This window comes from Manduca sexta, chromosome 8 (genome assembly GCF_014839805.1).
Source record: "Manduca sexta isolate Smith_Timp_Sample1 chromosome 8, JHU_Msex_v1.0, whole genome shotgun sequence".
NCBI classification, from domain to species: Eukaryota; Metazoa; Arthropoda; class Insecta; order Lepidoptera; family Sphingidae; genus Manduca; species Manduca sexta.
The window spans coordinates 2,710,939-2,720,894 of NC_051122.1; positions in this window are offsets into that span (position 1 = coordinate 2,710,939).

The following is a 9,956-nucleotide window of genomic DNA, read 5'->3' on the forward strand; positions in this document are numbered from 1 at the left end:
CTAGGGTCTCGCTTTGATACGGTGGCCGCTCCTCTTGCTGGCGTTATGAGTTCGGGGGCCCTTCTTGTCCGCTCTTGACGCCCGTGACGATTACTTCCACTTTAATAAATTAAGAGGGTTCAGTTTTCATTCGTACACTGCTGTTAACGGCTTCAGTGGATAAATTCAGGGGCTTAATCCTCTGAACATTTTTATCTAATAGATATAATATTATCTCAGACTTATTATTAATGTCGTTCTTATGAACAGAGAACACAAGTTACATTCGTAAATAGTTAATGCCATGTATCGAGAATTATACTCTTTTATTAATGTGTTTTACATTAGAATTAAGTTCTGGAGTGAGGTTTTCTGAATAGTTAATAGTATTTTGGCATGTTATAACAACAGGCTAATTTATTGCGAGTTCAATAAAACAAATGAGCGGTGGCACGCAACTGTACTGCATTGGTAAGTATTCTCGTTCTCTGTGTCGGCGACTGTGGACAAACGCTCTAACACCGGTGACTTCTCGCTTTTGCGGAATATTTGTGGCTTTAGTTAACACTAGATATCCAATGGTTTCTTGTTTGCGTGATTCCGTCTAGATAGGTATTGCAATGAATAATTCTGCCGCCAGGTAGTTGCTATATGTATTGTCTAGATTGCAGGATTATGTGTAATTATGCCGTATTAAAATTAATACTCGATGTTGTATAATGAGCCTATTTCTGTACTTTTTACAGGTCAATTATTTATTATTCTGTAGGCGTTGTTTCTGTTTATTTAAGTTGGGTTTCAATATATATGTATTTCTTATCCAAAAAATACACTGACTGAAATACCCACTGACTACAATAGACTTAAACTGGAACACGACACTGCACTCCGCTGCTAGGCGGTGAAAATTGGAAAAAGATACTTATCTTGCCAGACTTTAGGGGACTTTATCATTCCGCAAGAAATAAATGTAACAAGGTAATTTAAAGTTAAATACATCGTTATAAGGTAAGTAATCCAAATTGTTGGCAAAGAGCCCGCGGCACGTTAAATTATTAAATAGACAGCGTAATTTGTGTCACCTCCCCTGTACAGGTTTCGCCACAGGCGTGCTGCGGTGACCACGCCGTAGAAAATTATTGAGACATAACTCGCTTAGGTTTTATTCACTGTTTCGTACATGTCATAATTCTTTCTCGGAATAAAAGTCCTGCCTTGCACTTTTACGTAGTCATGTTCTATATGTTAATGTAGATATCGGTCTATTTCAATTTAAAATTTTATTCAAGTTTATAAGGACATACTGGGCCCTTATTCTGTATGATAGTGTAAAGGCGTAACGCGGCCGTGTCATGTTATCTTCGAGACATGTGCGTGGAATAGTATTCTGTAAGCCAAATTTCTATAGTCCTAAACATGATGCGTTGTGTTACGTGCTTGTTACACACTATTAAAGTAACGTGCGGGATAGAGAATAAGGCCCCTGTATGTATTTCATAGAATTTATATTCTGTTGATTTTACATTCTGTGGCTATTCGCGAGCGCGCTCGCCAGCGTTCGTTAGTTGTTCTCCGTCACGCGTTACGCTAGCTCAAGTAATCGTAGACAATAGCGTACATATTATAGTGTTAAGTGATTTTATATTTGGGACCAATAGACTAAAGAATAAACCACCTCTGAACTTTTATTTGCAACCTTTTGAGATCATTCATTTGGAGGATTATAAAGAGTATTCAGAACATAATAATTGGTATTCGTAAACCCCACAAATGTATTCGTTTTTGCGTTTGCCTAAAAAATACAAGTATTAAACACATAATGTAGTAATTTGTACGCCAGATTATAAAAATAACGCCGCTCTGTACCAACGTTCAACAGAGTTAATTTCCTTTCGAAGATAATATCATGCCTTTATCACACCATGGGTCCCATGTATGATTTATTTATATAATACCTCCGTGAATGGAGTATAGGGCCCGTAATATAGATGCCTATGATAATCTTTAACGCTATTAGAAAAAAGAAAAAATGTATGGGAATGATATATCCTATCGATAAGTCCATCGCTACCTACCTATATATGTCATTCTTATACATAATGTTAACGCTATGAACTTATGACAGTATATTTTAGGCTATAACAATGTCATGAAGCAGCGATAGCCTTGTTGGGTGTGGAATGGACTGTCGAGACAAAGTCCGCCGGTTCAAACCCAAGGGCACAAATCTCTGACTTAAAAAAAATGTATTTTTTGTGAATTATCGCTTGTTTTAATGGTGAAGGGAAACATCGTGAAGAAGTCTACATAACTGAAAAGCCCTTTATAGGAATTTTGAGGGTGTGTAAAGTCTACTAATCCGCACTAGGCCAGCGCAGTGGACAAAGGCCTAATTTTCCTCATTAGTAGAGGAGGCCCGTGCCCAGCAGTGAGACAGTATATAATACAGGGCTGATATTATTATATATTTATAGCAATGCTCTCTAAAGATTTTATGTTGTTGTTAGACAGATTATGCGGTTGCTTACTTATGTACTTAAACAAAAAGGTTTTATAATTAAAAAAGTTTATTAGTCTTTGAAAAGTTTAATGAAAAAAGTTTACAATTTATTTTGACGCTAAAAATATGTACGATCAGCAACAAAAGTCGATGAACAAATACTAATTTACAAAACACCTGAACATTGAAACGGACCACAAATCACTTACCAAAGACGAGTACAGATTAAGGTTATCATTTCAATGTTACAAAAGTCGCTAAACATTTTATAGCTTGACAATGCATTAGTTGAGGAATCTCATTATTGAATCTATACTTCTATACTATTATATAAAGCTGAAAAGTTTGTTTGTTTGTTTGACCGCGCTAATCTCAGGAACTACCGGTTCAGACTGAAAAAATATTTTTGTGTTGGATAACCCTTTGTTCGTGGAGTGCTATAGGCTATATATCATTACGCTATGACCAATAGGAGCGGAGCAGTAATGAAACATGTTGCAAAAACGGGCAAAATTTATTAGTTTTGAGAGCTTCTGTTGCGTGCGCTGCTTAAACGGTTAAAGTTATGCAACAATGATGTATGATGGGATTGTTCCTCTTAAAAAAGTTCTACATAAATATATAATAAAACAAAGTCCCCCGCTGCATCTGCCTGCCTGAACGTGTTAAACTCAAAACCTACCCAACGTATTAAGATGAAATTTGGTACGGGGACAGTTTGAGACCCTGGGAAGAACATAGGCTCACGGGAAAATATATAGCGTGACTTTTATGAGGGAAAACTTTAGCCCGAAAAACTTTATATCGCGGGTGGAGCAGCGGACAAAAGCTCGTACACCATTAAAAAATATGAAAAATAATCTGACGTTTACGTTGAAACCTTCGAGGTGAATCTCCTGTCAGAATAATTTTGAATTTACACATTTGTTTTTTAAACCGGCCAGTGCTCTATAAAATAGGATGTTTAAAATGTAATTAACCTATTCCTATTAATGTTATAATATTACTTTCTAATATATTATGATGTTTTGTTCATACTTAAAAATGTATAATTCTGGTTATTAACTTCAATATATACTATTATATAAACCTAAAGGGTTTGTTTCTTTGAATGCGCTAAACTCAGGAACTACTTAACTGATTTTGAAAATATTTCACTAAGCTACATTACTCTTAAGCCCTACACGCTACTTTCTATCCAGGGTAAATATAAAGCACGACTTTTATCTTTGAAAAACTTTTTCACGCGGGCAGAGTAGCGAGCCAAAGCTAGTATGTTATAAAATAACAATTTAATTAACATCCTGGACTGTTGTATTTATTCGACAATGTTTTGATAGTAAAAACGCGGTGCGCTGCGCTTCGCGATATTGGTGTCTTGAAGCTTGATGGGTTCAATTTAACGAATAGAAAAAAAGCTTGCATATAAAACAAAGAATCTGCTAATTTCAGCCACATTTGTATTTATTACAGATCATAAAAATTGTCGCTAGTAATGTTTAGCAGTGAATGGTTTGACAGCGTTCAGCTACTTTTGTAGTTCAATTATGACAAGTTGTTTTGTTTTTAAATTAATCAGCAACTTATGGTAAATGATAATGATTAGGAAATATTGGAAACAAATTATGTTCAACGACTTCTGTTGCTGACTGTACGCGTTAATTAATAAGCGTTATTCAGTTTCATATTTAATTTGAAAAGATTTTATGAAATATTCAAGTGGTTTTTCTGTAATTTGATTTGTATTTATCATGCACTCGTGAAATTCAGGAAAATTAGTTTAATCTTACTTATCGGAACTATTGATTTTAATCGAGGCTCTGTGCGATACGTAAGCGACAGTAATCGGTCCGCCAACGGGTTTTATTAACACTTTTGTCAGTGCTATTTTTATCTTTTCACGACAAAATTACACTGGACTTTATACTTAGTAAATAATATCAGCCCTGTATTATATACTTGCCCACTGCTGAGCACGGGCCTCCTCTACTACTGAGAGGGATTAGGCCTTAGTCCACCACGCTGGCCTAGTGCAGATTGGCAGACTTCACACACCTTCGAAATTCCTATAGAGAACTTCTCAGATGTGCAGGTTTCCTCACGATGTTTTCCTTCACCGTTAAAGCGAACGATAAATTACAAAGAATACACACATGATTTTAGAAAAGTCAGAGGTGTGTGCCCTTGGGATTTGAATCTGCGGACATTCGTCTCGGCAGTCCGTTCCACACCCAACTAGGCTATCGCCGCTTTTTATACTAAGTAAAGTTACGTCTAAATTTCGCTTAACAGCAAACGTCTATTGACGGTTGTTATTCATTACGTCCTTATAAAATAATATATTCCGAAGGAGTAGAATGACACTTGAGGTTTAAGTGCATCGATGATCGATTTAACAATTATTGTAGCCGTACTGGACATCAAAAAGTTTACAAGCCAAATCAACTACTATATATGAACACCGAAATGCGCCTCATTGGAGGATGGTAGATATTCAAGGGCAACTGTGGTTGATTGTTGGTTATACAGTGCTGGTGGTGTTAAAACCCCTCACAGTGGCCTATGTGAGTGTCGCGTTCCGGGATCAGTGTATGTATATCCAACTTCAACATGCCGACATAATTGTGTTGACTGCCGAGAAGTAATCATTTCTCGTTAGTCGACACTCCGTTGGACCCCACTTATCATCAGATGCAGTGAGGTCACTTTGGCGTAAAAAAATACAGATTTACTTGTATATTCCCTAACTGGACACCAAATTACAAGCCATATACTACTTAATCAGGATGACGATACTCGCTATCTCATTCGGTCACGGGCTCATTTGTAGATTCCCGAACTCGATTTAAGTACTACCTTATAACCAAATACCTTAAAAAATATCCTAAATATTCTCCCCAATAGATGCTACCTGTACCTCTAGACACACACACGTAATCCTATCGCGCGAGACACATGTGCTCTGTATCGGGCTACATAAATCAGGAGCCCACCTTGGGGCCGCGCTGTTTGTTTCTTCTTGTTTATCTTCTTATGAACCAAGTGTTACCTGTCGTAGTGATGTGGGGTTATTGGTTCAGCTATGATTGGAATAGTTGGCGCCATGTTTTATAGGTTTGGGTAGCGTGGCAGCACGTGTATGAGATCCCGTTTAAGAAGTAGCTTAGCGTTAGTTACAATTAATTGTATATTACAATTGCTTGCGGCTAGGCCTGTGTGTAAAAAATTATCCTGCAAAAAAGGTTGCCTATAGTATTGATGAGTAATGTAGCTTTTTATTAGTGAAAAAAAAAACAAAATCGCTTTAATAGTTCCTGATATTAGCGCGTTAAAACAAACAAACTCTTCAGCTTTATTGGTATAGACTAACTTTTGCACAAAGATAACAAATACGTTAGAAAGACGATGCGAAGGTCTGGATTGAACGGGATGAAAATACCTAAATGCCGTAACGCACGGAAATTATTAAAGGAGATCTATACTGAAGAGGTTAAAAAACGCTGACAAAAAGAAGAAGAAACTCGGTGTTGCTCGCGGATACTTCGACATGACAAACTTTTCGTATATAAGTGCCATTATGTGCTTTTTAGAATAAAATTCAGTATATTTGTTAATGAAAGTATAGTGTAGTTACACTATACGTTCATTAACAAATATACTAAATACACAGTTGTGTACATCCAAATCCAGTCAACTGTTTCTACATTTACGTCCAAACATTTTAAACTCACCCAAATATATCAGTCAAATATTATATTAATATTCTTATCCTCAGATAGTTTAATACGAAAATCCTATATTAACATGTTCAATAGCGGTCAGAGACATCCAATACATAATCCTTGGGTCAGCGCTGCTAAATGAAAACTGCGGAGGGCACAATATGGCGTCCTAATTACACGCGGGTTCGATCACGTACGTGTTTCGGGTTGTGTGACGAAGTTTTGATACTTGTCATAGGATTTGAAACAGAAAGGCGAAGTTTAGTGTCTTATTGTAACTGATGAAAAATTGATAATCATTGGACGAATGGAGAGCAAGACATCGAGAGGCAGGAATCCAATGCGCTGGACCGATCAGGTCCGCGCCACACTCAACATTAATGTGGCTGAAGTGGTTTGTGACGCCAAAAACCGAACCAGATGGGACAACATTATGCGCGAAGGACTGTTTCCCTGATGACTCACGACCCCCAGCACTGGGGAATCGACCCAAGGAGGAAAAGGTTGTAACTGATGACGAGCTGGTCGCCTACTCGCCATGTGCAGTACTACGCTGGACTCGTCATGAGATTGAAATAAAACTATTTGCGGATTTTATTGCGGTTACTTATATTATTATTTCCTCTTGACGTTTCGATGAGTTTGCAGCTTTAATGGTCACGAGACGGACTGAAGGCTGCAAAGTCTTCGAAACGTCGGGAGAAAATAATAATATAAATAACCGTGATAAAATCCGAAAATAGTTTTATTTCAATGTCTAACATTCGCGTAAACATAAGAAATCATCATTATGAGATATCACTGTTCTCTTATTGCTCATTGTCCAACCTACTAAATATTTCAAAATGAAAACTTCTCGATGCGTATTCGGAAATATCTTGCTGTGATTTTGACAATTATAGAACTCAATAAATGTGTTATTTTACGACTTTTTTGGTAATGGTATCAATAAGATCGATTTGATCTTTGACTCTAAAATTAATAAAAACTTAGTCTAACAAGATTCACCCTTAAGATAAGAGCTTATTTGCAATTCCATGACACATGTTATGACAATACTATAACAAACCAAACCAGTTACGAAGTGTTAGGCCTCATAAAAATATATTTCAAATAGTAACCAACAACATTATCGAAAAACGAGAATGTATGCCCGATACAGCATTACCGGAGGGTTGTGTGTAAATAAATTTATTATTATTAAACAAAAAGGGTTGCTACAAATCTGTGCCGGCCGTCGTAAAACCGTTAAATCCATCGTGTATACGGCATGGTAAATATTTACATAGTAACAAGAGTTCCACAACTACTAGGGGCGGGACAGCGCGGGTTGACTTGTGATTACAATAGGACGACATTTTCTTCTAAAAAGAATTTAGCAACTTAGGTATTTATTCATGACAGTTTCAATATTCTTGTGGCAATAATGACATTGAAATGTAAGTATTTGAATTTAACTCATATTGATGAGTCATTTTAGATTGTAAATTTATTTGAATTAATTTGCACTTATTTTTATATACAGCTTTTTGGATATTTATAATAATTCATGGTTCAGTAACTATATTTCAATATTTTAATACGGCATGCATATTTTATAAGGTTCAAACTTTTTATAACTTCGTGAAAGATACGACTCAATACAAAACGAAACAAGTATTGTATATATTATTATCTATTACAAATGAATCGATATAAACAACGTCTAGACTACAGCCCACGCCATCTAGCCTCGAAACAAATATTTATTTACCATACTAAGTATTTCAAACTAAATATTTTACCATAGCAGATACCAGAACCATAGTAACATTTCCTTCATGTGGCCTCTGAAACCATACATCTTGTTCAGCTTCTAAGTTCCAGAAAATTCCTAAGGAGCAAAATATGTTTTATGACCCAATACAAAGGACTGAACTGTGTGAATCGAAAAGAACTATAACGTCCCTACGTGTCTTTATCCTTTTTATTCTTATAAACTCACTGGAGGAAACATTTTAAGGGGGATTCGGGAGTTGTGGAATGGATTCTGTGTTGACTTGGGCCACTGTTTATTAAAATCTAGTGTCGAACAGATTCCGTTCTAGTGTTGATATTTCCAAACGTAGTACGCATTAGTGCGGTCTTTACTAGAATTTATTCAAAATTTCACGTTTGGGAAAGAATATTTTTTGTTTTGAGTGTGTTTTTTTGGTTTTCCTTTTAGCGTGATAACGATGATGTAATTCAGTCGTTATATCGTACAGGTAAGGTCGAATTTGAATAGAAAGCAGTTTTGGTTAATGGATGAATTTGATTTGTTTTTGTTCACCTGTGCTTCACACTCCAATGTAAGGGCAGTGCTATATACTTTAATAAACATTTAAAAAAGGAGTTGGGTTTAAATAAAATTAACATCTCTGAAGGAGCAGAATAAATGACAACTGGTACGTACCAGTACGTCAAAGTACGTACATTTGATTGGCCGATGAACGTCAATATTACGATGTAATTGATGAATCTACTATCATGTCCGGGCAACTTTGAAATGCCTTTTTTGCATTAAATCTCTTGCAGAATTCAGTTTTCCTAGCTGAAAATCAAATTTAGAATCTCACAATTAGCGGTGAAATACAAAATAACTAAACCTTTGTCAAGAAATCCTCCTAAATTGCAATAGCAAAATGCAACAGCTAAGTCTTACTTCCAAATGTCTTATCTCAAGTCAAATGAGAAAGGTATCGTCATATTGTAATAGAGAATATTGTAGTTGAGAGTACGTTGTTTCAGTCTCGGTGCTTGCTTCGACACTCGCTTAGAATGGAGTAAATGAGATCAGTACTGCAACTTTTAATTAGATTTATACAGCTGTTTGAGCAGGTCATTCGCCTGATGTCACTGACTGCCATAACACGATATCAGCATTCGAATTTGGAATAAAAACATTCTGAGATTTTAGATAATATAGTGGTTTATTATGTCATTAGGTACAATATATTTTAAACCGTAACACAATATTGATTTTTAAAGTGATTTGTTGTCGTACTTATTATTATTATCGTAACACCGGTTTTTATTCTTCCACGCATAAATAGTCAAACGATACTATTAAAAAGGCCGCATTGGACGGACAGAAGGAGTTATTCTCTAACCGTCGCAGAGTGCGGATGTCTATCACTAATCATAGTGAATTATTGTAATATATCTGATTATATAAAATTACATTTATTACTGTGTTGGCGTTTTACTACATCTTCTTATAGATTGCATCCTTGTTTGGAGGTAACGTTAGTCCCTGGCTAGAAACGATGCAAAATATTTTGGAGGATAAAATCACATTAGTCCTTCACGTAATAGTACTTTATACCATATGATTCAAAGTTAACTCAGGATTTCGTTTATCCATGTGCCAAATTTCATCGAAATGCATTCAATAACTTAATCTATTCATCTGTTTTTTTCTTTTTATACTTTTTTGTGGTATTTATGTGTGTGTAGAGAAATAAATGGTTTAAATCTGCAGATGTTAGTAATCATAGTAATTTTTATATTGTTTCTTCAAATTAATTCACAAGATATCTTTGAATCAAGTACCTTACCGTCTCCTACATAGCAGCATTGTTCTGTTCACATATGAATAGCATTAGCATTGCTAATTACCTTTTAACGATACACGAGTGCGTCGCGTTCACGGTTGAAATAACTCCATTGTGCTGTCAACACTACACTTGCTATTTCCGAGACTTCCGAGGTTACGTTACCCCCTAACTTGTTTG